The 17844-nt window shown below is 35.9% G+C and overlaps 1 long non-coding RNA gene across 1 annotated transcript in view; it reads right to left on the reverse strand.

Annotated features, from left to right (window-relative positions):
• The window catches only part of LOC306645379, a 1014773-nt gene extending 1000690 nt beyond the window's left edge, over positions 1–14083 (reverse strand). Inside the window, exon 1 of the long non-coding RNA XR_013759627.1 lies at positions 13773–14083. This is a non-coding gene — a long non-coding RNA (uncharacterized lncRNA). The remainder of the gene's footprint in view (positions 1–13772) is intronic.
• Between the last annotated feature and the right edge of the window lie 3761 nt (positions 14084–17844).

The following is a 17844-nucleotide window of genomic DNA, read 5'->3' on the forward strand; positions in this document are numbered from 1 at the left end:
CCCCAACACACACACAAAGCCAAATAAATCAATCAAACAAGAACATTTATGGGTGTTTTTAAATGTTTTGCTTTGGACAGACTATATTATATAACTATTTTTTTTAATGATGCTTATGAAGTGATCCTTTCTAGAAAACAGCATAGTCTTTGATTTATTTCATATTGTGTGTGTGGGGGGGTATAAAATAAGACATCAAGGATGGCTGGAGAAAAAAATAATGCATCATTACAACTATCAATAGAACAAATAATCAGAAAGACATAAAGGGGCTTATATGTATATATACATATTTAGGTAGATAGATTGATTCTGAACTGGAGAATAGATAACAAAATATATAAACTATCTGTTCTAGATTCAGAGAGTAAAGAACAGTACAGGATATAAAGACAGGATGGGAGAGATTGTAAACCACAAATTTTTGATAAAATGAGCAGTAAATGCAGTTAAGTATACCAGGTTCTTCATTATTTATTTTCCTGTTCCTTTTTTAAATAGCAGTGACTCTCAGGGCTGGGGTATAGCTCAATGGTAAAGCACTTGCCTAGTATGCACAAGTTCCTGGGTTTGATTTTTCAGCCCTATAAAAACTAGAAAATAATAAGCAACTCTCAAATTTTAGGCATATAAAATAAACAAGAAGTATGAACTATACTTCCCAGCATTAGATGCAGCTCAATATAAACATATGACTGGGTTCAATAGAAAAGAAACAGAAATTTACTGGCCAAGGTAACCAGAATTCTGTTTCTCCTGACCTCAAGTCCATGATCTAAATTTGACCATGAAGATGAGGATCATTCCCTACATTATAGCTGAGCAACAAGAAGGCATCAACCTGGGGCTATGAATGACCATGTGAAAACATGCCATTGTGTTAGGCTGGAACTCAGGGCTATTAAGAATAATATCTCTGCTTCAGATACTTGTTTTGGGATTTCATGATTACAGGAATTTAATCTGTAATCTAACTTATACAATGTTGAATACTGAATATTTAAATTACAGGTCAGACTAAATAATCATTAGCATTACTCACTGACTCAGAGAATCAGGCCTCATAATATCATGAATTGTTGAGCTCATAGGAATATTTTACTACAGTCACTATCACTATTTAAATAGCCACCACATTATTTACTTTTTGTGACCTAAAGTAAGAGTTCATACAAGAGATTCTGTGGTCATTTAAAATATGGAGATAGGAACTGTGACTGTATGACTTACTTTATCCTGACATACGATTTTCAAATTTGTGGTACCTATCCTAAAATGAATCAGAATTGATCACTTTGAAAGTCAGTGATTTCTAGCCAGGTTCAGTGGTTCACACCTGTAATCTCAGCAGTTCGGAAGGCTGAGACAGGAGGCTCCCAACTTCAAGGCTAGTCTCAACAATTTAGTGAGACCCTGTCTCAAAATAAGAATTTACAAAAGGGTTAGGGATGTATCTCAGTGGTAAAGTGGCCCTAGGTTAAATTCCCCATATCAAAAATAAATAAATAAATAAATAAATACCAGTGATTTTTATAAACCAATTATATATACAAATTTCCTTAAAAATCATTATTTGGTAATTTTACAAAAAGATGTTCAAATGTTAAATAAATACCCAGTAAGAGCTTCCTTAAAGTTTTTACTATTGAAAATACATTGGAAAATATTTTACCTAGTTTCCCTTTTTGGTTTGCAACATTCTCATCAAGACAGATTTCATATTACACAATGTGTACCACAAGTCTGGAAAGGGCACCCAAATGCATAAGATTGATGAGAGTCACTACATACATGCCATACTCAACAGATGTTCTGGTCACATCTCCAGCAACAAAGACCTGGAGCTCAGCCAAGCTGTGAGCATCAAAGCATGCATCTGTGGAGTCTGGGCTACAGGAAAAAACCCACAGTTTCAGGATGATGAGCCAAAGGAGGCTGACCACTTCAGAGTTGGCAGGGGAAACACAACATAAAATTTTGCTAGAGATCATTACTTTGTATGGCAGACACTGGCTGCTGCTGGGAAACAACAGAAAACTGATCAATTTGTTGTGCAGAAATAATATAGTAGGTGGTTCATCTTAAGCAAAGCCACAAAAACAAAGATATCCCTCCAAAGTTGGATATGATGGTAAATAAGTCATTGACTGGAAAGTCTACTCATCCATGATAATCTGAAATAAAATGCAAAATTAGTGTCTGAAGGACACCACATAATATTACAAACTACTAGCCTGCCTGTTCAAACAGGAAAAAAAAAAAAAAGGAATTTCAAATATTCACAGTTGGTATCATCATTTTTATCATAAGTGACCAAAAATATTTAATTCTAACTTCAAGGTGTTTATAAGGTCTGATTATAAAATTCTATGGGAAAAAGCAAGAAAAAAAGATGAAAATGTTGTTTGTAACCAAAATGAAGTACCTTTATATCACATCATGAATTGTTTTTAATATTGCCATCTATTCAATAGGAATCATTCAGTGCTTTAAGCCTAATCAGATTTTAAAAATCACTTTTCTGGTTTGTTCATTTTTATTTGGTTAGTTTTTTTTTCGTTTTGTTTATTGCTGTGTGTGTGTGTGTATGTGTGTGTGTGTGTGTGCCTGTGTGTGTGTGTGTGGCAAATTAGAGGAAGTAAACAGAAAAAGAAAAATGGCAGGTAGTCATCCAGGTTATATTTGTTAGATTTGGCAAGATACAAAAAGTTACAACTGTAAGGAAGGAATTAATGATAATAATAATAACAATGGTGGGGCTGGGGATGGAACTCCATGGCAGAGTGCTTGCCTAGCATGTGCAAGGCCTTGGGTTAAATTCCCAGTAGGAAAAATATAAATAAAATACCAGTTCAATGAAGCTTGGATACAGATAGGTTTTCTAAGGTAGAACCCTACTGACCAAAAGCTCATACTGTCATGAATTTGATAAAAGACAATCTAGACTTCTAAAAACTATACTCTCTTGAAGTTGCATATTTTACTTATTTTAACTAATTAATACAACCTCTTACATCTGCTTACCTAGAGACCTAAAACATATCTTGTATTAGGTATACTGTATATTCTAATTATATTGCACATGATATATATATATATATATATATATATATATATATAGAGAGAGAGAGAGAGAGAGAGAGAGAGAGAGAGAGAGAGAGCATTTCAGAAATAATGACTACCTGGAGAGGGAGGGAGGGAGGGAAGGAAGGAAGGAAGGAAGAAAGGAAGGAAGGAAGGAAGGAAGGAGCCAAACTGAATCAGTTAATCTTTGCACCTGAAGATTATCATTGTAAATAAAAAAAGATATAAAATGATCTCATTGCTGATATGTTAGACATTCTATGGCACCTCTGTTGTGCCTTTTTAATCACTGTTCCTGTTTCAAGCTTTCTAGTGATGAAGGCCCAAACTCTAACTGATAACAAGCAGTTTAACAGTTTGGTAGTTCCCTGAATGTCTCTGGTGGACAAGTTTACAACATAAAAATGCCCACTCTGGAACATTTTCTACTTCTTGACTCTCATTTACTACTGAAAATTCACTGAATTTTCTTAACAAGTAATCAGAAGACCTTAGGGGAAAGCATAATCCAATGACTCTATTCACTATGTGTTCATATATATTTCACACCTGAAAAGTAGAAGTATTGAGGCTCTTGAAATATTAGTCATAACATCCTGCTCTTTGTATTTGTGCTTTCTATGCTTTGTATTTTAACTTTATATTTCTTAAATATATTTTTGTATTCCCCAAATATAGGAAGAAAGCATTTTTGTATGAGTTTTACTATCATATAGTATTAGTTAAAATTATAACTACACAAATGCTTACCTAAGACATAAGAAGTATTGATTCAATAAGGCAAGAAAAAGCAAAGTTTATTTTAATTGAGTTTTTAAAAATTCACACCATATTTATTATAATTTTATAAAACATCCTTGATATTTCTTTTGTCCCTTGAATATCAAGGCACAGATTTCCATCCATATCCATTGCACAGGTCTCATATATTAGAAACCCAATGTTCACTGAAGATAATTTTTATTCAACTTTTTATTTTGATTAGTGTAGACAGTAGTTAACTTTCCCATCAATATAATCTAAATATTAAGCTACAAATTATGTTGTAACTCATATTCTATTTTGCAGTCAAGTAAGCAATCATACTATCATATAAGAACGGTGATCAACATGAGATAAAAAGAAAATAAAAAATTGTTTGCTATTGCAATCAAGTAAAACCTACAAAAATTTAATCCAATACAATACAGTGTTATAAACAGAACATATGGCAACAAAGCATAAGGAGTAAGCAGTTCACACAGTAATTATATTTAAAATGACTCTTATAAGGCCGATATTTGACTTTCTTCTTCATATTTATTTCTCTATTGCTTGTGATCAATATGCTTATATTTTGTTTTTCATTGGCTAATTACGACAGTCACATTTCATCATCATGTGGGGGATGTGCATTAAAATACTTAAATACAGTCACTGGCAGAGGGAATCCTGTGAACTCCATACTGCATCAGAAGTTCATCTTCCTTGCCTTTGCATTTCTATTCTGTCACCTTTCTTATGCAGGGTGAACTGATTCAATACTCAATCTTTTGGTTCTCAAACACTGGTTTTGGTGGCCACTCGCTAAGGTGTTTAAGGAGCTGATGCAGCATGAAATCTGTGGCCACAAGGCTATAGAGACCTTAGTGGTAAGAACTACCTTCATAAACCTCTGCATGAAAAAGAACCTGAGCTTAGAGATCTTGGAGGGCCACCACAGGGAAAAACAGAATACAAAAAGTTCTCTTTCTGCAGGATCAGAAATTCCAAAGGAATTTACTCGAAAACATTTACACCACACTTATTCACTCAAATGTGGGCTATGATATCTAGAGCTAGTTTGCCTTGATGTGATTTACTTTACTTACTATTTCTTTATTACCTTGAGCAGGATTTACACAATATCTGTCCTTCTGCATTCACATATCTGATCATTTACTCAAGATAACTTATATTGGTTTAATTTGAAAGGAAATGTATTATAAATGTACATCTACATTCCCTGCTTTTTCTACCTTTTATGTAAAAAATCTTTACAATTGTGGCATTTTTCTTATGGATTATGTTGTACATCTGGAAAGATGTTACAATTCTGGGAAAACATGTTACAATTCTAAGAAATTATTTTGTCACAATGTCAATATAACCATGTGGTTTAAAATATGGGATCTGTAGACAGAATGTCCAGGTGCTTAACTTATTGTGCTACCTTGAGCAAGTTATTTTGACCTCTGTATATTTTAGTTCCCTCATCTATAAAATAAAAATAATGATCATATCAGTTTCATGTGGAGTTAAATAAAGCATGTAAATCACTTAAAATATGATTGAATACATTAAGGAAGCAATAAATGTTAGCTATTATCATCTCCTTCTATCAGGAGAATTCTCTAGAGCTCATGCAAATGTATTATGGGACAAAAAAAATGTCAAGAATCCAAGAAGAAAATAACATCATAAATGATCCTGAAAGTCATTTGTGATTGGAGTGTGGGGAGAAGAGTTACAATTTCTTCCCTCTGAAGTTGTTACTGATGATTCATGAAATGTGGACTATTACATGAATGAGAAAAATTAGAAAAGAAAAATAATTGTATAATATAAACAAGAGCATAATCTATTCTAAAATCTTAATAATTACCCTTTAATATTCTCATAAGACCAACACAGTCTTCTGTGTGTCTGAAGCAACAGATTCCCACAAAGATTAAAGAAAATGGGTAGAAAAGGGAAATTTGCATTAGTTACAGAACTTGGAAGAGATAGGACTATTGAAAAATGAGGAAAAGAAGATGTTCAGGTCTAGCAGACATAAGATTTCACACCAAAAATGCTTGGCTATTGCTTGAAATTCCTTGCCCTGAAGACAGCTATCCATATCTTTATTGATAAAATTAGAACTCTTAAGAGACACTAACATCTAGGTTGAAAAACCAGTAAGCATCAATGTAGCTTAGGAAATATGTAATGTGTGTTATTAAATGCTGGCAGGTTTACAATGTGGGAGGTTGCACCAGAGAATAGGAAGGATTTGAGCCGCTGAAAAACTTAGAAAGGAAGGAATACCATCCTGTGGGGCACAGAAATCAGAGAACAAGTACTAAATCCAGGCCTTGCAAACACACAATTCTACCACAAGAAAGCTCTGTTGTTTCCCACCACACACATATAAATGATGAGGCTAAGCCATGTCTTGCAGAGCTAACCACATGCATTTCCGAGGAGAAAACAAATAGGGAGCACATACAACACAGAATGAACACATCCATTCAGAGAATCAGCCACCAGACATCCTTACACATTACAATTACAAGCAATGGTCCCTTGAAGTAAGTGCCATAAATAAATATTAATTAAAAGCTAATTAAGTGTATTATACTATACAGTGTGAAATAACAAAAAATAGGAAAATATTCCCCTATCTTTGTGAAGCACATCATTCAGCTTCAAACTTTAGAAGTATTAAAAAAAAAAAAAAAAACTTTTGAGGGTGAAACAATGTACCATCTGGGCATTGCTTTTCAAAGTTCCTATTGAGCAGTCCTGGATGGGTAATAATTTCAATGCATCTTTAATAAGGGTTTTTAGGGAAAATAAAAGGGAAATTAAACTCTTTCAAATTTAGTCAGAAATGTTTCCATAATTTCTTCAAAAGAAACTAAGAAATGAAATAAGGGTAATTTATTTAACCTCAAAGATATTTAACAACCTTAGTACGTTTCTAAAATTTTAAATTATCCTTTTTCCACATTTTTTGGCAGTTACAAAGTACCTAGTATATGTCCCCTTAACACATCTCTTGTTCACATCAAAATATATAGAATTTCCTCATTTTGCTTTGCCCTCATTCCTGAGAAAAACAAAGTGCTTTTACTATGATGCTTTCATGAAAGCTGATAACAATCACATGAGTCTCAACTGTTGCTCGTATTCTGTGAAACTGGAAATACAGGATTTGGTAGGTAGATTTTAAACTGCTATTGTAGTTGAGATTTATTAGTATTTTCTATACCATGTCATTATGAAGATAGAACCATGAATGCTTACTATATTTTATGGCTTCTCTGGAACTTTGGAGAGTGGGACATGCATGAGGAATTGACTCTGGAGTAATCCATCCTCAAAAATGATGAAGGATGCTAACTAATTCCAGGGAAAGAAAATAGAGCCTGCAACTGATAAATCAGCAACAGGGATTGCACTCAGTATATAGAGGAAATGCCTCTGACTTAGGATGCAGTGCATGAGAGGTAAAAAGGTAAAAGAGGATATGTACCTGGAAATAATCCCATAATCTAAAAAGAGAGACAATTTAGGGAGATCCCATCTTACCTATCAAATAAAAAAAAAATCTTGAAGATATGAAACCATATCATAAAATTTCATAAAACCATAGAATGGTCTTAAGTGGGACAGTGAAACATTATTAGTATATGAGTGTTTTACTCATTACTCCTTGGCACCTAGATGACTCAATCAATATTTGGGGACCAAATTATATGTTTCTATGTGTTATAAACTGTACAACCCTTACTAATGATTCTGACTTGACAACATATATAAGTTGGAGATAAAAGAGGGGATAATTTCCAAAGTAAGTGCAAAATGGATCTATGGTATCTGAAATATTGCCCTGTCCTTGATTTCTGTGGCAAAATTAAAGAATGTATATAGTCTGTTATGTGATAAAGTCTTCTTTACTATGTTTCCAGGTGGATTCATGGTAATAACAGCAAAATCTAGAGAAGTGGCACAATAAAAACATGAGCCAGCACTCAAACACCTTTTAGTGGAATTTCTGACCTTGATTATAAAGAGTCTGGGTCACTGTAATGGGACAACTTCCCAGGGCCCTCAGGACAAGAGTGCTTTTCTGCTTCCTAAATAAAAATATTGGATACATGGCGAAGGCCACTTCAGGTTTAGAAAAAGTAGTACCACACTACTCTCCTTTGTTCTTGTTTATTGTTGTTGTTGTTGGTTTTATACACTAAATTAACCTTTCCTGGAAGTGAAGATGGATCCTAGGTTTAGCTTATTTGAGTGTGTGTGTGTGTGTGTGTGTGTGTTGAAAGGAAGTTAAGTTCTAGGCCTTTGTACTAAACTATCCAGAATCCTCAAAACAAAAAAATGAAATACAATTATTCCTCTGACATAAATCCAAGGATGCATATGTGAATTTAGTAGTAAAAAGGATTTTGTGCACAAAGTACTCACCTGGATTTATTCTCTGTTCAAGTAGTTGCTAAAGGGTTCCCTCTTAAATACAAACTATACACTGAAATGAAACTTCAGATGTTTTTGAACAATTATAATTCACAGTGGTTGCAATAGAATGAATGCATTAGTAGACTTACATATTTGCAAACTTAAAAATAATTATTTCAAATGTTCACTAATTCTATCTTTATAATCTATCTTTTATAATATTTGATTATAAAAGTTTTATTGTTCCTCACAGAATAAATCAGATAGTATCACATATGCAATAAATCATACAAGGCACCCCAGTTAAAATTATATACATTTCATTTAGCTATCATTAAACTCAAATTAAATATATAAAACCAACTATGAATGTGTTCTTTTCCTTTTTAGCATCTAATGTATATTAGAATACAGAGATGAAACTTTTTAGCTTTATCATTATCTCAACTTTTAAAATATTTAACTATTCCAATAAGGTATTGAGAAAATACATGAACTTACAGCACAAAAGGCCTTAGTAAGATGCTAAATTGTTGAACTTCTATTCCTAAAATTTTTGAGCACACCATTTTCACTAAGTTCCATCTTGAACAGATATGTTGAAATATACGTATCTCCATACAAGCACACATTCAACCCACAAAATCAAAAGCAAATTAAGTCTTTATAATTAATTGGTGACATCAGCTGTATGTTTAGTTTAAAAATGTAGTCTGATGTCCCAGGTTCCAGTGATTTAAAGTACACATTTAATAGAGACATAGATCTACTTGCTATAATCCAAATACTTATATCACAGAAAGTAAAGGATTAGCCATATTGATTTTCCTAGAGGGGAAAGGAAGCTTCCAATTTCATCAATTATATAATATGAATTCTATTGAAGAATGAATTCTTGTTTTTTTTTCTAAGAAGAACAAGCATTTAAAATTAACATTGTATATATTCACTCTCTGTGTTCATTTTCCATAATTAGAAATTTGTCATTATAAAATCTTTTTAGAGGAAATACACTGTATCTTACATCATCAATGGGATTATTTTATTATGTACAACGCCTATGTAAAGTATTATCTATTTACTTGCCAAAGAAGTATCTTAGATATACTAGTATATAAAACCCCTCTATGAAAATGTAAAACTCATCATTATCTTTTCATATTTGAAGTCCTCAATTTCCTCTTTAAAGTGTAAGAACTGAAGTAACTGTTTCTAATGCAGTTGTGCACATTTATCTAAATGGGATATTGTAATATAACATGTAGAAATAAGTGAAAAATAGGAAAACCAAAGAAAATATTTCCTTTTATTTTATGCTCTTATACCCTTCTGTTATTGGGTAGGCCATTGAAATCCAAAAATACTTAGTCATGTAATATTCTCTCAGTGGCAGGAGTAAAGGTTGGTTTAGAGGAAATTTAGTCCACCTCCCTTCTTCCATAATCCTTTGCCTCCTTCTCCAAAGCCACTCAAAATAATCATTCAATCCATATAACAGTGTCCAGCCACTGCTGAAAGAAGTATCAGAACAATTTCTTTAGGCCTCCTTCAAAAGAGAAACTTGCCACTAACTCCTGATGGATTTTCATACTGTCACAGTATAATCTGAAATTTGCTAAATGCTAATACTAATTATGTTAGTAGTTATATTAGTTTGTTTCATAAAATTTTGGAATTGGAATAATCACAAATTGCTAGGCCAATATCTTTATTTGACAGAAGAGGAAACGTAAGTTACAGAGTCGAGTGTAGGTTACACCCCTTGGGTCATGCAGCCAATTGTAATAGTGAGAGGAAAGCCCAAAGCCCAAACCCTTGTATACACTATCACATAAGTATTTTTTTTTCTTGTTTTCTTTCTTTCTCTTTTTATGTTTTGTTTTCCTTTTTCTTTCTTTCTTTCTTTTTTTTTTGATTCTTCACCCATTTTTCTTCCTTCAATAATTTTGAAGGAGTTTGAAAAGTGTGTTTCACATGCAGTTAATTTCTATATTGTTCATTATACATATGGAAATTTATTTAATATCTACTGATGCCAAATTGCTTTTGAATGACCTAGTAAAAATTTATTGAACTGACAGTTGTGAAGAAATTGCACTTAAATATAGGTGGTAAATAAACTGAAATGGCATTTAACAAAATCCTGTTCATCTCACTTTCATTGTAACTTTTAAATTAAGATTATTGAATACTGATGTGATATATCATATCATTTGCAATACCGAAGTTAATTAAGTTAAGCATAGGTGTATGTCTAAAAAATAATTACTGAAGTTAAATTTTCTCCTCCAATCAATAGAGGAATCTTACAGTAGTTATTTGATGTATTAAGTGTGAGATAGATAGATAGATAGATAGATAGATAGAAAGAAATACTGACATTGATTTTAATTATATAATTTTCAACATCCCCATTTTCAGAAATTTCTTAAAAAGGGAGAAGTAAGTAGGTAAAATTCAAGTAGGCAAGATGCATTTCAGGTCACATGTTCTCAAATTACCATATAAAATCTGTCCATTCACCATCCTGTACCATATTCCAGTTTTAGAAATGTAGAAATATCAAAAGTTACATTAATGGTACTCTAACTCAAAGCAATTTACACCAATTGTAACCACAACAATTCCCACAAATGCTATTAACAATCCTTAAAATTTTAATATAGTGTCCAGCTTACTCTTTGATAATTAACAGTATTTCAGCTTACCATTACACTTAAACTCACCAAAGAAAAAATGTCATTTGCACTTATATCTGCATACGTTTGACTTCATGCATCACAGAAAAGCTATATTGTCACTTCATAGAAGGAAAAACAAAGTAATTTTTATTAATAGTTCAACTTTCCAATATCATATCTAATTAACATTTTTACTTTCTATATTAAGTCTAAGTAAACCATTATCATATCTAGAGCTCCATAAAATGTAAGACCATGTGGTCCACAAAAATCATCTTTATGTTGCTATAGTTACAGAAGTAGACTTGTAAATTCTATGTTAATATTAAAGGAAAAGAAAAGTCTATTTGCCTTCACCAATTGCAACTGTAAGCAATGCAGGTACACAGCACTTTATTAGTAAGAACTCCTTTAGTAAGCACACGTTAGAGGAATTAATCATTCATTCCCTGCAGACTGCTTATGTATTTCATCGGGCCATTATCTGATCTGAATAAGAACAATTGCATAATAAAACACATTACTGCTGACACTAGCAACTTTCTTCTTTCAACTTTAAAGTTGCAACTCCTTCTGTATAACATGGAATGCTTATGGCAAAAAAGCTGAGAATTTACTCACCCCATCAAGGTTTGACTTTTTTCTCTATCATTATGTAGACAATGATCAACTATCTGAGTAGGCTTTACCAGAAACAGCTTTAATTCAGGCTATTTTCCTTAGCACTATGACATAATTTTAACAGGGACAGAATGTGTGTCAGCTTAGTTTTAATATTAATTATAAATCCTTGCTTGCAAAAATTCAAATAGGATGAATAATTCTTCCTGTCTTTTCTACTGTGCAAAATATACCCTGTAGTAAAATATATGTACTCGCGTGTTGAACCACTCTTAAATTTGGCTACTTAATATAAGTACAATCTTCCCTTTATTTTTCAATATTCTTTTTCAAATATCAGACATTCTATTAGAAATCCGAGGTCACAAATGAGTAGAGGTCATATGGTGTAATCCAAATTTCTTCAACCAAGGATTTCATTTTAAATTATTTAAATTCATTTTTAAACCAATAATAGAAATGGCAGCTGAGAGAAATAATACCTCTTAAAAACCCCATTTGAATAAAAAATAAAGTAATATTGAAGAGATAATGGCATACCTTTCCCAAATGATTTCTATCTATGATAACTTCATGTCAACAAATTCATCAACTGTTCTATTGTCCTATCTCATCACTCTAAAAACTTATGTCCCAAGATATTCAGAGCTTTCAACATTGAATAATCATAAATCTAAAAGGTTTTTCCATTTTTAACCATTGTACATTAGTTTACAATTTTTAAAAGCAATTTTTACAATTTAAAAAAAAAGAAATGCTCGATAAATACTGCTGCTTTTATATGCTTACTTAAGATAATACACAGGTACAGATCTTTTCACTGTACCATTATCAACAATTAAGTATGAAAAAACCCCTAGGTATCACTTGATAATAATATGCTTTGTTATAAACAATTTCTCTATGAGGTAAGTAGTTGTAATTTTAAGTCTGGTTTGTAACTTTTGCATTGTTTTAATGAGAAAAGTATGTTTTATTCTGAGAAAAAAAATTGAAAGTCAAAGATAAAACATAAACTTTTTCTAATCACTACTCCACAGTACTCAGTATAAGTGCTATTGTATCAAAGAACTTTAAATTTGCTAAAAACCAGTTCTGTTTTATCTCAATTGCAATACCTACTGTACCTACTGTATATGTAACAATGCAAGAAGAATTAGATTCAGAATCCATTTGGCAGTGATAAAGAGAAAAAAATGCTGAAATGTTATTGATTCTCTTCCTCTTGTGCAAAACAAACTGACTCAACTATATTTTTCCTGACATAACACAAAGGTTTTATTTAGATATTACAAAATATTGGCAAATGTTAGACTACATATCTTTTTCTTTCTTTTCTTTTCTTTTCTTTTTTTTTTTTTAAGATACCATTAACCCTTCCATAGAGAAAGGAAGAGTGTCCTCCTTATTTTTACAGAAATTCTGCAGCCACTGACATGGTGATGTTAGCCCCAAGAGAAATACTGCCTGCAAAAGTTTTTGATGCAGAGATATTCAGCCTTGGTAGACGCCTTAAACCTGTCACTGGCTGCTGAGCCCCTGTCACAGTTTATAACCTGCTGTGTCAAAGTCAGAACCTTAGCTCCTGCCCTCTCCCAAGTATTTTTCACATTCCTTCTCCAAATTAAGTTCATCCAAATTCTCCAACTAGGCTACTTCCAGGATTTCCTCCCCATGTTATCTGCTTATAGACATGCACAAATCTCAACAGGATTTTCATCTGGTCTTTCAAACCATCTTTATTAACTTTCCCTTGACCCATTTTCCCTCCTGGCCAGGGCTCTACAGAACTAAAGATAAAACAATCAACCAACGGAAGTCAGAGGACAGAAGTTGAGGTGGATTAGGGTTGAAGGTAGCAGGAGAAGTGAGCCAGTGGGATTTAGAATTCTCCAGCTTTCTCCAGGTATCAGTCCTTAAATCTTAGAACCAACCAAGGTTTTCACAAGCCAGGCTTCAACAGCCCTTGAACAATAAGCGTTTAAAAATCAGGTTCCCAGTAAGCTGCCCGTACAGAAGTCTTCAACAAACAAACAAAAATGCTTAGCAAACCACTTCTCAAATAGGAACTACTGAAGTTATATAAGTCAAGTTCTTCCTTGGTAAAAGGGACAAACTGTCCATACCACGGGGGAGAAAGCATTCGACATATGCCTCACTTTACAGACAAGAAATAGAGAAGCACAGTTTACTTACTAAAGCAGCCGCTCCATTCCGCCTTGGAAACCCTGAGGAGTCTTCTCTTTTCTTTCCTGCCAGTCACATAGAGAATTGTCTTTCTATTCCACACAGGCCCAGGATAAACTGCAAAAAGGGGCAGCACATGCACAGCAGCCCGTCAGGGTTTGGTTTAGTGGGGTGCTTAGGATTCTGGTTGTTTCAAAAGTGGGATCTTCTTTTCCGGAGGGAGGGGGCGCAGGAACAAGAGAAAAAGGGCGCTCCGAAAGCTTGCTTGGGTCCTGCAAATTATTCTGAAGGCAAAGTACCTGCACTCTCGCCGGCGAGGCAGGCTGTCAGCGCCGCGCGCGAGGGGAGGAGGCTGAGGAGGAGGAGCGGGAGGGCTTGCTGGGAGGGGAGCGCGGGTGGGGGAGGCCCGGGAGCCGCTCCCGGGAGCAGCAGCCGAGACGGCGGAGAGGAGGCGAGTCTGTCAGGGCGAGGCGCTGCCCCACGCGCTCGGGCCGCCGGGTGCGGCGGGGCGGGGAGCAGAGGCGGTGAGCATCTCCTGGCCGCTCCCGCACTCGCTCGCTGACTCGCTCGCGCTCGCTCCCAGCCTCTCGCTCGCACACACAGGCACACACCCCGCGTCTCCAGCTGCAGCCGCTCGGCCGCACACACTCACCTGCATTTCCTTAACGAGCCACTTGATGGCTGCCAGCGGCGCGGGCCCGGCTCTAGCGGGCGGGAGCCGGGGCGGGGAGAACGCGGCGCGGGATGCTCCGAGCGCCCGCCGGTGAGGCGGCGGCAGTGGCGGCGGCGGTGCGGGCGCGCGAGCCGGGGCGGGAGGGGGAATCGGCACCCACCGCCCAGGAGCTGCCCGAGAACCGATCCCGCCGACCCCGCCACCGGGGGACCTTGGCGCGATTCCAGGGCTCTGGGTTAAATCGGCCCGAGCGGGGAGAGGAGGACATGTCAGGCACAGGCTATTCCCGACCACTAAAGCCACAGAGGATTTGTCCAGGTGTGGATCGGGTTGCGTTTCTTCAGGTGTTCGCGTGCTTTTGGTTATGTTACGGTTTTATTTGGAGCGAGGCTGGCGGCAAGGGAAAAGGGGTGGAGGATTTTAAAAGGTAAGGGATAGAGATGTAATTTGCAGTACAGTCAATGCTTGTGAAGAGCCGACTTTAGCGAAAGAGAGCAAAGGTTGTTTGGCGCAGGAGATATACTTCATCTCAGATACTGGAGGTCGTTTTCAGTTCGGGCTCTTGGCAGTTTGGGCTTCAGAGAGAGAGGGGACTCTGCCAATGTGCCTGGTTGTTGAGAAGGGAAAAACCTACAAGAGTTACTGGAAAGCAGCCTTAATACCAAGAACAGGATGCGGACAGGCATATGAAGAAGGTTCATCACCACCAGTGCCTCAGAGGAGGGGTACTATGGGCTTGGGAATCAGCGGGAGAGGAACTTAAACCCCCTGAACAAAGCTAAAAAATGGGGACTAGAACTTGAGAAGGGAAAGGGGTGGGCAGGGTGGGGAAAATGCAGCAGAAAGCTTTATCTCTTCACCATCACTTATGTCTGATCAGAGCATTCAGCTGTAGGCAATGCTGTCTCCTGCTAAAGAGACAGCGATGTCGCTACATCGGTGCTTAAGAGGGGGGGAAAGCCAAAATAATTATCCTATTGGTAGTAATGCAAACCGATTCCAGATACCCTCTGGTCAAAGGAGCTGTAAACACTGGGGAAAACAAAAAGCTGTGAGACGCCTACTTTCCTTATATGTCCATGATCTAATAGCAGAAATGTCACTTTCTACCAAAGAGAAATAAAGCTTAATTAATAGAGATGACATTTTCCCTTGGGTCTTTTTACCTTACTGTCTTCATGCCTGCTTCATTGCTTGTCATATCCCTTTGCTCTTCACAAATGACCCTTCCTCTGAACCCATCCTCTGCTAGGCTCTCTGCTAAACCTCACTAAAGCAATGGAGCTCAGTCATTCAAGGGGGTTCACATGCACACGGTCATTGTCACTTAAAACTGTTCTTGGAAGTGATAGATATAAACCAAAAGGACACATGTCATGTGCAAGTGCGTGTGCAGTGTTCATCTCTTTGAAATTATGCAAAACACTTGTCCCTCTTATGGCAATGTCTGCACCTGATGATGACTAACTCAGGCTTATCCTCTCTCCCTCTACCACTCTCTCCCTTTCCTTCCTCCTTCTCCCTCTCTGCACACACACACACCACTCATGCCTGTCTCAGTTCCTTCCTGTTAGTGTTCAATAATGGTTTTACTTGAACTTTCTGTTAGACAGCCTCTGACTACCAACAGGGAGTTGGAGCTGATTGGTAGAAGGGATGCTGGGCTCAAGGATGCTGTTTCCTGTCATCACTCAGTCATTACATACACTACTGTACTTAATGCCAAGTGGCAGCAGAAAAGATTTCCTCTATTGCTATCCATAATAATATATTTACCCTCCCCCTGGAAATACATATAATTAATAATAAAAGGAATAATGCATCTATAAACTATGGGAACTGTGGATCATGCTGATACAGTGGTGTTAGTCACTTTTTCTGTTGTTGCTGCGAAGACAATGTGACCACCTTTCCCTTTCTGCTGCTGCTTCTGGGGGGTTAAGCAAAGCATTTGGCCCTTTTACTGCACTCTTTTCCATCCTTCCCTTGACAATAGTTTGTGTATTTTAAATAAAGATTTCATTCTGCCAACCCGCAGGAAGCTTTTAACAAGATGCAGCTGAGCGTGTCGATATCTTATATCTTTTTACTGCTGTATGGGGGTGTTCAGCAACTTGAAACTCATCTCTACTTCAGTTCAGTGTTGGCATCTCACTGAGACAGTGTTCCCTGGGGCCAATTTACTCTTGCTTCTGCACAAGTCTCCTTTGGTGCCCTCAGGAAGAACATGGGAGGTTGTAAGCAAGGGAAGAGAGTATGTTATACCTTACCGCCTTCCGGCTGCACTCATCCCCACTTAATGACACCACAAGTGTTCATTATCATTAGCATATTATAAAGATTTTATTATTGAGTGCCATCCTGAGAATTAGATTGAGGTCTCTTTCCTGAGGATGAATGTCCCTCAATCCTGAAGAGCTCAGAAAATCTCTTTATCTGTCTACCTATGTGTACCTCCCAAAATATTAGGGTTTATTTCTCCTTCAATAAAAAGGCAGATTTACCTGTCCTCATTAAGTTAATGCTGAATATTTACTTTAAAAAGTTAATAACCTCTTTAAATTAGTCTTCAGTGAGCCATGTGTTTAAAGCAGCTGTAATAAATGTGAAACAGAAATAAACAGAACAAGAAAAGTGATTTAGAGTAAAAAAAGCCTGGTCATCAATATGAGTCTCTCTGGGCATCCCCTTTATTTCACCACATTCCTTCACTTACCAAAACTTCATTTAGCTTTGTAATATTTAGGCTTATGATTGATTTTAACAGCCTGCTTCAATTAGAAGAAATCTCCAAATTTACATTATCATTTTGTATTTTTGAGGAAAATGACTACTTGTTTCAGTTTTAAATTGAGTTTAACAGTGCATCAATAGCAACTCTACAGTAATAATTTCCTGTTCTAATATGTTCTTTAAATATTTTAATAGCATTGTGGGGAGACTTCCTAATTATGCAACACTTCGTATCACAGAATTGGAAATAAGGGGGAAGAAACAAATAACAGCCAGGAAGAGCAAGAAGCCTATTCAAAGGAACACAATGACTATAGGAGGTTTTTATACCAACTCCATGGGTGGGTGGATTTTAAGTACAGTAGTTCCCCTTGTGTATAGGTTTGCCTTCTGTGACGTCAGTTACCCACGATCAACCACAGTCTGAAAATATCAATATTTGTCTTGACTCTTTCAAGACAGAGACCATATTTACATAATTTTTATTACAGCATGCTGTTTTAATTGTTCTATTTAATTATTAATTATTGTTGTTAATCTCTTACTATGCCTAAATTGTAAGTTAAACTTGGGTTTGATATATAGGAAAAAATATAGTATTATACAGCGTTTAATACTACCTGTGGCTTCAAGCATACACAGATATTGGAACATATCCTTATAGGTAAGAGGGGA

This window comes from Sciurus vulgaris (assembly GCF_902686455.1).
Source record: "Sciurus vulgaris genome assembly, chromosome: 15".
In the NCBI taxonomy this organism is placed as follows: domain Eukaryota; kingdom Metazoa; phylum Chordata; class Mammalia; order Rodentia; family Sciuridae; genus Sciurus; species Sciurus vulgaris.